Raw genomic sequence first — 14489 nt, 5'->3', positions numbered from 1 at the left:
TTTAATTCAATTTTGATTATAATTTAAAAAAAATAAATTTTTAGTTCAGTTCAATTCTATTAATGTAGTCTAAAAATCATAGTTAAAGTGCTGTTGTTTTGGGATATATGTGTGCGTGTATATATATATATATTGTAAACCTTAAAATTCTAGTTCATTTTGCTTTGTTTTTGGTTTTGCTCTCACCTCCAAACCACTGCCCCTTTCCACCTTATTTGCTTCTCTCATTCTCTCTTCTCGATAGTCAATTCCACTCCTTCTATTTCATTTCTAAATGAGTTTCCATCATCGTTCAAGCCACAAGTTCTTGTGTCTTTGTCGACCTATTATCACTCATCCTCATCTTAGAGAGGCAGCCACAAGTTCTTCGACCTTCATGGCCTGTCACTCTTCCTCAGATTATCGTCTACTAAGGCTATTTCCTCAATTCTTCCTCAGCCTATAGTCGTCCTAGCTCACTGGAAATGGGTGTTTGTTTTTGTAGAAAGTTGTGGGTACAAATCTATATTGGGTATGTAATTTTAATTTGTTAAACCATATTACATATATAACTTGAACTGAGGATTAAGTAAATTTGGGTATAATTGATTTTAATTGAAGATTTAATTTCTTCCTTTGGATATTGTTGATTTCAATTAAAAATTCAATTTCTTCATGTTCTTTCTTTAATTTCAAGCTTGGAATTTTATTTGCATGGATCTATTTGTGTGAGAATATTTGTTAGATGATGCCTGTGTGTGTTTGGAATTTTAATCCATTTTATTGAGCTTGTTCTTATGAGATTTAATGGTTCATTTCAATTTTTCAATGCTTCGGATAATTATTGAATTTTGGGATGAATAAGGAATTCGAGGGAAGGAAGGAAAATGGCATGAGTTTGGGCCTCCATGAAAACTAACGATTTATAACCGAACTAAATCGAATTGATTCAGTCTTTATAATGCGTTTTGGTTCAGTTCCCATTTTTCATGATTTCAATATTTTAATTTTTATGATTAGGTTCAAAATGGAACTGACTAATTGCAAACCCCTAATTGGGAAGCAAGAATCTAAAAGGAGGTAGAACATGGGATGGATCTACTCACCTGCAGTCTTTTGCTGGTCGCCGCTCTCATCACTATCAGTTGCAACTCGCTAGCAGGTAAGTACTCTTCTTCTTCTTCTTATTTGATGCAGCGCGACAGACTACTTTTTAAATTTAACTTACTTTTTTTTTTTAAATTAAAGAAACACATTTTCAGAGAGGACATGCATTTCTGATTCTCAAAATTTACGAAAATGGCCTAAAAATGTCTTGCACATGTCTTTATATTTCTGGTTTTAAAACATTTTTGGCATGGGGAAATGCCACCCCATGCTGTTTCCAAGCATCATAGCTTCTTCATATCAACTTCAACTTTGAATGCCCTTTCTAATACTTCCTCAAAACTATTATTAAGATGGGAAGACAAATGAGATCGAATACTTGATCTCAAACTAAGGGTATGCATTGATAAGTTTGATTCAATTTTTTTTTTAATTATCAAAACCTTAATAATTGAAATGTATTTAAATACTAAATCAAACTAAACTAAATTTTCTGCTTAATTTGGTTTGGTAGTTGATTCAAAAGCATTTAACAATCACCCTCCCAACAACAACAACAACAACAACAACAACAACAACAATAACAATAACTAAGCCTTAATCCCAAATTATTTGGAGTTTGCTATATAGATTTTTTTTGCCATTCAACTTTGTTAGATATTAGGTCTTCAAAATATATAAATCCTTTGATACTGCACAATAATCTCAATAATTTAAATGAATGATTACACAATAATTTAAATCAAGAATAAAAACTATAGTCTTATTTCAAAAGGAATTCTATCAATAATGATAACTTTTACAATAAAAATTATTTTAATTTTTACATACACTATATATTGACAAAAACTAAAAAATAAAATCCATCACAATTGATGATTTAAGCCATTTAAATTTTTATTACAATGAAAACAAAAACAAAATCAAAAATAAGACATGAACTCTAGGAGCTTCATAAATTATGAACTCTTCCTCAATCAATTAATATTTTGCATTTATGAATCTCAAAATTGTTAAATGAGGGAGAGGACTTTCGAATGACCATGGTTGCTTGATTTGATGAAAGAATAAAAGTAAGTAATTGAATAGCCATAAAAGTATCAAATCATGAACATTGGCTTGGTTGTAAAAAAGAAAAGAAACAATGGTATTCATCTGTGTTTATTATTGAAGAATAATATAGTTTTTATACAGAAAATGTTTCTAAAAAGATTTCCTATAATTAAGATGAATATAAGGTAAGGAATATATAGAAAATTATATATACAAGGAAATGACAAAGTAATCCAGATTCTTGGCTAACACTCAACCTCAAGTTGGAGAAAGAATGTAAAGAACACCCAACTTGACTAGAATCTTTGAAAATGTGTCTTTTTCCAAAGGATTTGTGAAAACATCTGCCAACTGATTCAACGAAGTCACATATTTTGTGATGATTGAGCCATCTTGCACCTTGTCCTTAATGACTATCCATCTCTATATGTCAAGTTCTCTCATGAAAAATAGAATTTGTAGCTATATGGAAAGCTACTTGGTTATCATCGTGGAGGGTCACAGCACCATCTTGAGGCACTTATAAGTCTTGTAACAAATTTTTTAACCAAGTTATCTCACAGCAAGTTGCTGTCATGGAGCAATATTTAGCTTTTACTGAAGATAATGAGAATGTCTTTTACTGCTTGGTTCTCTAGGAAGTTAACGATTTTCCTAAGAACACACAAACCCCATGGTTGATCTTCTAATGGTTGGGCACCTTCCCTAGTTTGAGTCATAATATGCTTGTAATTTTAAGTTAATTTTTGAAGGGAAAAACAAACCTTGTCTTAGAGCATGTTTGAGGCAACAAAGCACCCTATGTATAATATCTATATGGTGTTTACAAGGCTTATGCGTGAATTGACTTAACACATGAATAGCCTAAGTAATTTTAGGCCTTGTAATAGTGAGATAAATTAACCAACCCACTAGCCTTCTATAAATAGATGGGTCTTTTAAAAGGATCACTAGAATCAAAAAGCATGAGGTTTTGTTCCATGGGAAAAGTAATGGGCTTCCCCCCTAATAAACCTGCATCCTGAAAAATGTCTAAACAGTACTTTCTTGGAGAAATGTACACACCCTTTCTAGACTGTGATACTTTGATACCTAAAAAATATTTAAGATTGCCAAGGTCTTTAATGTGAAATTGGTATGGAGTATACTTTTGAGAGATTCAATGGCCTCATCATCACTACCTATGATTAAAATGTCTTCCACATAAATCAGTAAAGCTGTAAAGGACTTTCCTCTTATGTGAATGAACAAAGAGTAATCTATTTTAGACTAAACAAAACCAGCAGTTTGTATAACTTCAGCAAACTTTGCAAACCATTATCGAGAAGCTTGTTTCAAGCCATAAAATGACTTATTGAGTGGACATACCAAATTCTCCCCCTATTACTGAAATCCAGGAGGAAGGGACAGGTAAATTTCTTATGCAGGTCTCCATGTAGAAAAGCATTATGTATATCAAGCTAATAGAGAAAATAATAATGTGCAACAATAATAGTAAGAAGACAATATATTGTAATCATCTTGGTAGTAGGAGTAAAAGTGTCATAGTGGTTAATGCCCTTGGTTTAACTATATCCCTTAGCCACCAAACGAGCTTTATAAAGCTTGATTGTTCCATTAGAATGGCATTTTATCTTATATACCCATTTGTAACTAATTAGATGCTTCCCTAAAGGGATGTGAGGGTCTAAGTGTTATTGGATTCTAAAGCATCCAATTCAGCCTTCATAGCATGTTGCTAATTTGGATCACTAGCTGCATCTACAAAAGTAGATGGTTCCACATCCCTACTAATATTGGAAATGAAGGAAAAATGTGATAGTGTGTATTGTTTGTATGAAACAAAATTATAGTGGGATATTTTATACCTTTATCAGACTGAATAGCAAAGAAGACATCCAATTGGTAGAGGGTAGTTTAGCTAGAGAACAAACAAAGTCTTTAAGGCAGACTGATGGTGTCTTATGTCATTAAGAATGACACCATGGTTCTATTTGTGATTCAGGTGGCAATGAACTCTCAATAGTATAAGAATTATATTGAGTGGGTGCATTGGGTAAAGTAAGAGATGGTGGTTCTGCAAGAATTTGATTAGAGTCACCCTGGGATGGTAGAGAAATTCCAATTTACGGGTTTGATGAAATAGGTAGTATTGGACTAGAGGGCATTATGCTAAAGGTTCATGGAGAGGAAGTGGCTTGAAAGAGAAAAACATTTTTATAGAAAATGATGTCTCGAGAGGTAAAGGTTTTGAGAGTACTAAGGTCATATAACTTGTAAGCTTTCTACTCATTTGGATAGCCTAAGAAAATTCACTTGCGTGCATGAGGATCAAATTTGGTAATAGGGTGGACTGACATTACAAAAGCAAGACATCCAAACACCCTTATATGTGAGTAAGAAGGTATCTTAGAGTAAAGTTTCTCAAAAGGTGATTTGTTGGGCAAAACTTTAGTTGGAAATCAATTATGTATATTGTTGTAAGAATGCATTCTCCCCAAAATTGAAGAGGAAAATTGGCTTGAAATCTTAAAGCTCAAGCAGTATCAAGGATATGGTGATGTTTACATCCTCAAAACCATTTTATTGTGGTGTGTAGACACATGAATGATGGTAAATGATCCCATTTGTTTGGAAAATATCTTACATGGATGCTAACTTCCCCCCATTGTCCACTTGTATTTGTTGTCCTTTCATGTGAAATTATGTTTGAATGCAAGCAAAAAGGGATTTAAGATTATTTTATGCTTCATTCTTATGGCGTATAAGAAAAACCCAATTGTATAGAGAAAATCATCCACCACAGTTAAGAAATAATGTGCCCCAGTGAGAGATGGTGTTTTATAAGGTCCCCATTTATCAATATGTAGAAGAGAAAAAGGTTTATAAGTAGAAATGTCACTTGTTCCAAAAGGTAAACGGTCAGCTAATGGGCAAACCTCACAAACATTATTCAAATGATAAGGGAAATTTAACAAAGTTTTAGACAACTTGTGATCTGGATGAAGGCAAATGACCAAGACATTGGTGAGTTGGATTTATATGTGTAGATGGCTTCTCCAATGACATAAGATAATAAAGACCAATTTTTTCTCTACCCAAACCAATCATTATCTTCATATCCAGATCTTGCAAAATGCACTAATGAGGGTAAAAAGTTATGGAATAATTTAAACCCTATGTAACTTTTCTTACAAATAAAAGATCAACTTTGAAAGTTGGCACACATAAAATATTTTTGAAATGTAGATTAGAGTTTAATAACAAATCTCCAATAGAGGTAATGGAAGCCTTAGCACCACTGGGCAATAAAAATGGGGAAAATGATGGATTAGTAACATCAGTCATTAATTGTGCCAAGCAAGTAATATGATTTATTGCTCTACTGTCAATGACCTATTATTGTTTAAACAAACCTTTATTAAGAGTTACAGTGTTAGCCTATGGAATCTTTGGCCTAACCTTATTTTCATTTGCAGTATAGTAAATTTGTTAACATTGGTCCACTGAAAGATTAGGAGTGGCACTTTGTAATTCTTGCATGGAAACTACAGATTTTACATCATTAGGAGAGGAAGTGGTTCCTTTTTTGTTGCCCTTATTAGTCTTCTAGAGTCGATGCTACTCTAAATATCCATATAGTTTGTAACATGTCTCTTAGGTGTGGTAATCTCAATTACAATAACTACAATGTAGAGATTTCTAACCAGACTATCATTTGTGTTGCTTTGGCACATTATGATTTTGTTGAATTGCCATAACTGCAACCTAGTAGAACCCCATGAAACACTCAATTCAAGTTGTTTTTCTTCTTGGGAAATAAGTGAATAGGCTTTGCGCAGATTTGGTAAAAGCTGCATAAGTAAAATTTGTCCACTTACAGCAGCATAAAACTTGTTCAAGCCCTTAAGAAATTGCATTAATGCATTTCTTTCTTCTCGCTCCATGTCCCTTTTCATAGCACCACAACTACAAAAAGTAAAGTCATTATAGGAAACCAGCCCATCCTAAAGACCTCTCAATTTTGTGCAATAGGTTGCAACATGCATCATATCCTAACTGAAGGATGAGATGTAATGTTTCAATTTAAAGATTCTAAGTGCATTGTGATAAGTGTATAATTTATTAATTTTACTCCCATCATATTTAGTGTTTCTAGTATGTTTTTATGTTTAATTCAGTTGTTTAAGTGTATTTATCATCTAGGCATATGTTCAGAGAGTTGTTGAAATAATTGTGTTAAATGGAGAAATTGTTAGCATTAGCATTAATTTGGCTCTTGCTGTATTTTTCAGGGTTTTGGTGAAGTCCCAGAACATAGAAGTGAGGAAGGAAGCTTGGAAAGGTCGAAGGATTGAGAAGCATTAAAGAAACAAAGTGCACGGGTCGTGTAAACACAACCATAGACCCGTGTAACATTCTGCCAAAAGAAATCCAGAGAACTGAGGAAGAGACAAAGCACACGGGCCGACCTGTGTAACTTTTTGTGCCAGTACGAAACATGCCCATTCAGCTCCAGTAAGTTACACGGCTTTGGGCCATGTAGTGATACAGGAGTCGTGTATCCATCGATAATTAGTTTCTTGATTTTGCTCCAGTTGCAATTTTTGATAGAGACTCTAAGAACCTAACCCCAGACCATTTATTATAAATGGAAGAGACAGCAGCCGCACAAAAGGACCATTCAGCAGCCTCTACATTCGTCTTTGAGAATTCTTCTTTTTCTTCTTTAATTTTCTATAAGCCATGAACATAAGTGGCAAAGTTTTTAATTCAGTTCAAGGGATTTAAGTTCTTTTGCTTGATTTGTGAGATCAGGTTCTTAATTTAATTTATGTCTTTTTGAATATCCATTGTTTTCTGATTTCTTTGTCGTTGATCTATTGAATGAGTTACTAAAAAGGCCTATTAGTTAATTGTTTGATGAGATCAATTGCTAGTTCATCTTCATAATCCATAATTGTTGTGTAAGATTGAACAAGAGTAGCAATTAGGTTTTATTGATTATGATCTCAGTTTTCGATAATAACCTAAGGAAATAATAAGGTAGATTAAATGATTTATGCTTCATAAATTATTGTTCAGCTTAACTACTTCTTTTTTTTAAAGTAGTTATTAATTTGATGAGGATTACTTAATACCAACTCAATTAATAATTAGAGTCAATAAAAGTGCTGGGCTCGAATTGATGAGTATAGGGAAGTCAGGGGTTTACCTCGCTGTTTGGTAAATCTACGTTAAGTATTCAATAAGAGATAATTGTATTTCTTTTGTCTATGATCAAATCAATGCATTGGAATGCAAATTACCTTGAACTGAAGTTTATTTAGATTAAGATTTTCATATTAAGTTCTTAAATTTCTGATTTCTTCTGATTTTGTGTTACAAAATCTCCCCAGCCCCAATCTTTCTCTTCCGTTTTCTATTACATAAGTGCACCAAATTTAATAATTCAGTCTTTGCTTGCTACAGAAAATATTTCATAATTAGTAATTTCAGTTAATTTAATTTCTGGTGGATTCAACACCCATCAAGAAATTTGGCGGTGTAGACCCTTATTTTGTGATGAGTATATGCATTGAGGCCGTGGGAAACTTGATGATGAAAATTATATGACTGTAGATGTAATTGGAAGCATGGAGTTAAATTATTAATTTCGTGGCATGATCTTGAAAAACTAAAAATAATAATAAAGTTTTGGAGAAATTAATTTAATTAAATTTAAATAAAATTTTATTTTGTTTAAATTTAATATGGGTAGTTCTTAAATGGATCTAATTAAGTTTAATTGGGCTCTATGGGCTTAAGAAAGCCTAGTTAGGAATTTTAAATGGGACCTATTTAATTATTTTCTAAAAATTAAAATAACAAAATATCTCTCCCCTCCTTGGCCCCACTCTCTTCCTCACTCCTTATTGGTGTCAGCCCCTTTTCCTCTCTTTCTATTGGTTGGAACACCTCACCCATATTCCTGTCTCATCCAAATTCATCAATCCTAATCATTTAAGTTATCTGAACTTTATCACACTAGGACTCCTTGGCCCCACTCTCTTCCTCACTCCCTATTGGTGCCTTCCATTTTTTCCTGTCTTCCTATTGGTTGAAACACCTCACCCATATCCCAGTCTTATTCGAATTCTGCAATCGTAGTTGTTTAAGTCATCTAAACTTTATCACCCTAAGACTCCAAACCCTACCACACCTCTTCCTCACTCTCTATTGGTGCCTTCCATTTTTTCCTGTCTTCCTAATGGTTGAAACACCTCACCCATATCCCAGTCTTATTCGAATTCTGTAATCGTAGTTGTTTAAGTCATCTAAACTTTATCATCCTAAGACTTCAAACCTTATCACACCTCTCTCCCAAAACCCTATAAATTCCCTACTAGAGAAGGGAAGAAGGAGAGGATGGGAGGAAAGAGGAAGAGAAAATTCAGAGCTATAAGAAATTTAGAGATATTCAAGACTCTTTGAGTTCTTCCTTATTTTTTCTTTTCTTCAAGAAGATTATCATACAAGATTTCTGGAAGGTCAGTTTTCATTGTTTTCTTTTCAAGATCTATGCCACACAATATTTTAATTCTATGATCTTTGTCTTCAATTTATTTTATATGTTCATATAGATCATGTAATCATGTTTAATTTGAGGGGATACACATCTCTGCACATGTTTAGTTTCTCTCTCTCATACTTTTATTATTTTTCTTTATTTTCTGAATCTGTAAAAAATTTGTAAAAATTACATTCATATTCTATACAAAATTCCATTAATTTTAGGCTTAAGAATCATAAAAAAAGCTTTAAAATTTTGTAAGTTATGGCTGTTTGAAGTTAGGGTTCTTGTAAAATCTGATTTGCAGGATATCCGACTTGTGGAGCCCATATCTCCCTTGTTCCTTAAGATTTTTGTGTCAATCTGGTGTCTAAAATTAACTTTAGAATCTTATGAATCTTTTCCAATTGGTTTTGCATTCATATCTGTTGTGGTTAATGAGTAATGAATTTTACAAAAAAGTAGTATGATTATATCACTTAGAAAAGTTACGATTTATGTAGACCATTCAGCTAGGGTTTTGTTTGATTTATAAATTTTATGATCTTGTATGACATGTAGGCTATCTTCTGTAATTTTTTTTATGATTTTTAGGCATGTATAACTATTTTTAAAAAATCGGATTTCTTGCTACCGTTAATCTGCCAGAATTTAGAAATTGTATATTTATGCATGTTCTTATATTTTCTTGGGTTTTAATTGATATTTGATCTATTTTTTTGTGTTCTTTTAATTCAAGAAGTGTTATGAAGTATTTGGATCATGTTAGAAGACTTAAACCATTAGGTAGTTGTAACTAATTAGGAATCTTAACCCTTTAGGAGACTAGAGTTAGAATCCAATGTAAATTGTTATTAATATTTTTTTTATTTTTTTTATTTTCTTTAGTTTCTTTATTTTTTATTACAAACAAAATTGGTAAGTAGCCCTAAGGTAAGTACCAAAGAGGGCATTTGCGTGGAGCTTATATGGAGCTAAACGGGAGTAAGCCAGGGATATCATTGCCATACTAGAAGAGAAGACCCTTTTTTAAGGGTAGCTTGCCCTAATGGCAACTGCATTTACCAACAGGTAAGTAGCTCTAAACTTCTCGAATAACCATTGGCATGAAATTGTAGTAATAATATAACTTTTATTTGGTAAATTAAAATCAACTTTGTTTTTAATTTAACTGATTTTTGCATGTAATTAATTTAAATAAATACTTTGTAAATTAAAATTAATCTTGTTTGTAAATTAAACTAACATTGGTATGTAAATAAATTTAATTTAATACTTGATAATTATAAAATAAATTTTCATGTTAGAAATCTTTATTAGGTTGTGATTGTTTGGGCCTTATGTGATATTAAAATAAATTACACATGTACATAATTAACTTAGTTCAATTATCTTTAGGGTAACGTGGTAAAAATTAATTAATTAAGTTAAATAGAAATGTAGGGTTATTTGAAATTGAATTTGTTTATAAATTAAATTCTCAATAAAAAATTTTATTTTAGTCATCTGGTAAATATCATTTAAATAATTAGCAACCCCATAGATCGGAATTACTTGTGCATGAAAATTGTGTGTAAACAACAACTCTTTTGTGAATTACTTGCGTGTGTAAGATTATAATTGCATTTTTTAGGATAAAGTTTAATAAAGGAATAATAAACAAGACTTCTAGAAACATTAGTAGAGGACTGGCACTCGAATCAACGAGGTTAGACCAGGCGTAAGGGGTGTGACACCTTCCCCTTACATACCCACTATCCCGAATCTAGACATTAGGCTATGGTAATGACGGTTGTTTAAACACTGCAAGGAGTAAGTTGCCATCCATGACCCTCGGAAGAAACACTAAATATGTCTCGGTTATTACCCAGGTGACGACTCCTGTCTATCTATGCCTTCATGGCATAAATCCTTAGTACCGTGGTAGTGTTATGGGAAGACGATACTTACCAGTGGTTTGATTCTATTAGGATTGCATGAAGTGCATGTCTAGGAAATGCTGTCTAAGGAGGTGGTACTTAAGTGAGACCATTGTGACTCCACCATCTTTCCTGGCCATTACCTGGTGCATTTTATATAATTCTAATGGATGATATTTGCCTCACACCCCCCTCCTACAGTTTGGCGACTCCACTGGGGACTAAATGGATAGTTACTCCAACATGTTTCTGTTAGTCTAATATTATTCCTCTGTTAAACTTTTTGCATTGCACTACACTATCACACGGATCACCCTTACCCTTTTTAGCCCCTTTAGTACTAGCCAAGGAGACCATGGTTCTACTCGAGCTATGACAAATTGGTGAATGCTAGCACCCCATTCCCGTACCTTCGAGTATATAAAAAAGCCACAGCTCCGGCCATTGTGCTTAATGGACAAGCTCTCGCATGGGTGACCCTTTTCCTACCCAATAAAGCCCATGAGCCATAGATTTTAACCCTAAGTACCCTGTAGATTTTTGTTGTGCTAGATTCGTATCCTTACTGTTCAAACCATAAGTTCTAGTGGTAGTTGAGATGAACCTAGGCCTATGCATAAACCCAATGTGTGTATAGGCCCAAGTCCATTTTAAAACCCATATCAAGCAAGAGGATGCTTACTTATGGTTAAACTTTAAGGATACAAATCATTTGTTTATAGAGGAAAGGTCGTCCTGGACCACCTCCTGTTGGTGCGTCTAGTGTACCATAGCCTAGGATAGAATTTTTTTTCTTACCCTACACGTGAGAGTTGAAGGTATAAGGGGGCGAAGATTCAGTTCTGGAGACATTCTTTTCAATTTATCATTTAGTCTTTGGTCTGATTTTAGTTCGATTTATACAGTTCGATTTTGGTTCAGTTTTGGTCGTATTAGTACAGTTCGGCTTTGGCTTTGCAAAGGCAAAGGTAAAAATGAAAGTGCATATTCATGCATTCATGCATTGCATTTGTACATAGCATAAGATGTTAAAACCTTGTATTTTTTTTCTCTTGTAGTAAACATAGCTTTAGAACACATCAGGAAGACTTCTAATCAGGTCACTTGGGTTAGGGAGGGAAAGAGATTAGTAAGAGTTACACCTGCACAAGCTAAAATGGAAGACACTAAGGTCATGTTTAGACAGATGCTTGAAGAAGCTTTGAATGCCAAGATGGCTGAGCTTGAACGAAAAATCATGACCAACTTTGAGAAGAAGTTAGAGATGGGTGGGCCTAGTGATGTTCAGGTGAAAAGGCCCGAAGAAGAGACTAGTAAAAAGAAGGCCTTTGATAACGTTTGGGATGAAGAAGATTATCTCCAAGACAAGGCCAAAAAGAAAGAAAAGGGGATAAGTGAGGAGATTAAAGTTGTTACTGAGATGATGGAAAAACTTCAGGCCAGTGTGAAAAAGCAAGTTGAATTTACTGGAATGGGGCTGTTAGATGCAGATGACTTTGACATCCAGTTGGATAGAAATTTACCTGAAAAATTCATGATGCCTACTTTGGCTAAATTCGATGGTATTGGTGACCCAAAAACCCACCTCAGGTCTTATCTTATAGTCATGAAAACAACTGGTTTGACTAAGAACCAAGTCACTCAGTTCTTTTCTATGTCACTAGAAGGGGTTGCATCTTCATGGTATCATGGGCTAGAAGCCACTGTGAGAAAAGATTGGGAGGAGCTAGTTAGGAGATTTGTGTAACAATACTCCTATAATACAGCTTTAGATGTTACCCTGAGAGACTTAGAGACCACTAGGCAAAAACCAAATGAAACCTTTTCAGAGTATTTATTGAGATGGAGGAAAAAGGCCATGAAGATGACCAATAGGCCTGCTGAAAAGGATCAAGTGCGATTGGTAGTGAAAAGTCTGCAGCCTAGTTATTATGAGAAACTTTGTTATTATCCCTTGGCTACCTTTGAACAGCTATATGATGCTGGGGTATTAGTGGAGGATGTATTGAACAATGAAAGGAAGAGTTATCAGCCCAAGAGGGGAGGATACCAGTCAACTGGCAACATTACTGGGGAAAACAAAGTCATTGAGGTTCAAACCATGTCCCACACCCCTAGAAAGTTCTCTCAATTCAACCAACCTCTATCTAAAGTCTTCGAGCGACTCAAAGCTCGGGGTCTCCTCCAACCCTTGGCACCTAGACCACCACCAAACCCACTGCCACCCAATTACAATGCTAACCTATATTGCCAAATCCATCAAACTCATGGCCATAACACTGATAAATGTTTTCGGCTAAAACACAAAGTTCAGGACCTGATCGATGCTAAGAAAATAGCTGACCCAGAAAATCAACCCAACACACGCACCAACCCAATGCCCAACCATAATGTTCCACCTCCACCAGGACTTTACATGATTTCCACCACCTCAATTGACCCTGACCAAATTCTCAAGCTTATCCAACCTATCCAAAAGCTTGATGAACCTCGATCTGTAATGACAATTGATATTTGGGATAGTTCCAGTAATGAGGAAGGTTTGTTAGATGTTTGGGTTGACTCTGATGGAGAGGAAAAGAGTAGGGTGAGCCACATGACCATGAGTGGTAGATATTATCCTGATCCACCCATGGAGAAGGACAACGTGAGAGGGAAAGCCAAGGTGTTGGCTGAAGAGGACACAGATGAAGAGGATGATCAGTTCCTTAGGCAATTGAAGAGGACTCAGGCTAGCGTAACGGTCTGGGAATTGCTATTGGCATCAGAAAAACACAAAATTGCACTGACCAAGGCCCTGAGTGTACTCAAGGTCTCCACGGAGATAACTCCACAAGAGATTGCCAAAGTTGTGCTTATAGAAGATGGGGGTCATATTACTTTCTCTAATCATGATCTCCCAGCTGAGGGGAGAAAGCATAGTAGGGCTCTGTTCGTGACCGCCGAGGTTGGAGGGTGGAAAGTGCCTTGTGTGATGATAAATGATGGGTCATGTCGCAAGGGATTTTGCGGTCGCCTGGACGATCACTCACCGAAGTGGGAAGGAGTGAGGAGTCGCCACCTTAGTTTTGAGGGAAACTAAAGAAAACCATTTGGGAAAATAAATTAAGAATGAAACCACTTCAAAACAGAGATTCTAGGTTCGGGGTCCGTAAACGGGTGGGGAATGTGTTAGGCACCCCACCTCGTCCCTTAATAAGGGTAAGTAGATTTAATTTTGCGTTCTTTATAAATTAGTTAAGAGGGCTCGGATGGAAATGTTAATCCTTTTTTTCAAAAGGAAATTTTGATCTTTCACTAAATTCGGATCACTCAGATACACAAGTAAATGAGACCACCTTAGTGAATTGACGTTACGAAATTTTTTAGTTCTGAGATTATTTTGCGTACGGGTTAAGATTTGGTGTGAGAATCGGATAAGAACTCTCCTCCGATCTCTTTTAAGTTATTTATTAAAATTTCGAAGGGAGATCGGATAAGAACCCTCCTCCGATCTCCTCTAGACGTTTATTAAAACTTTTAAGTTGAGACCGGATAAGAACTATCCTCCGATCTCTTTTAAGTTATTTATTAAAATTTTGAAGGGAGATCGGATAAGAACCCTCCTCCGATCTCCTCTAGACGTTTATTAAAACTTTTAAGTTGAGACCGGATAAGAACTATCCTCCGATCTCTTTTAACGTTTATTAAAATTTTGAGGGGAGATCGGATAAGAACTCTCCTCCAATCTCCTCTAGACATTTGTCAGAATTTTTGAGTTGAGACCGGATAAGAACTCTCCTCCGATCTCTTTTAACGTTTATTAAAATTTTGAGGGGAGATCGGATAAGAACTCTCCTCCGATCTTTTTTAGATTAACAGGAGCCTGAAAGGGGCTT

The 14489-nt window shown here is 34.8% G+C and overlaps 1 long non-coding RNA gene across 1 annotated transcript; it reads left to right on the top strand.

Moving 5' to 3' along the window:
• The first annotated feature begins 215 nt into the window (after positions 1-215).
• On the top strand, positions 216-6988 carry LOC110647813 (uncharacterized). The gene is made up of 3 exons (XR_002493437.2): positions 216-511; positions 1000-1141; positions 6435-6988. It is a non-coding gene; the product is annotated as an uncharacterized LOC110647813 (long non-coding RNA).
• Positions 6989-14489: the final 7501 nt, after the last annotated feature.

The sequence above is a fragment of the Hevea brasiliensis genome, chromosome 1, assembly GCF_030052815.1.
Source record: "Hevea brasiliensis isolate MT/VB/25A 57/8 chromosome 1, ASM3005281v1, whole genome shotgun sequence".
Classification (NCBI taxonomy): domain Eukaryota; kingdom Viridiplantae; phylum Streptophyta; class Magnoliopsida; order Malpighiales; family Euphorbiaceae; genus Hevea; species Hevea brasiliensis.
The sequence above is the reverse complement of the archived record's forward strand: the minus strand, read 5'-3'. Positions and strand labels throughout refer to the sequence as shown.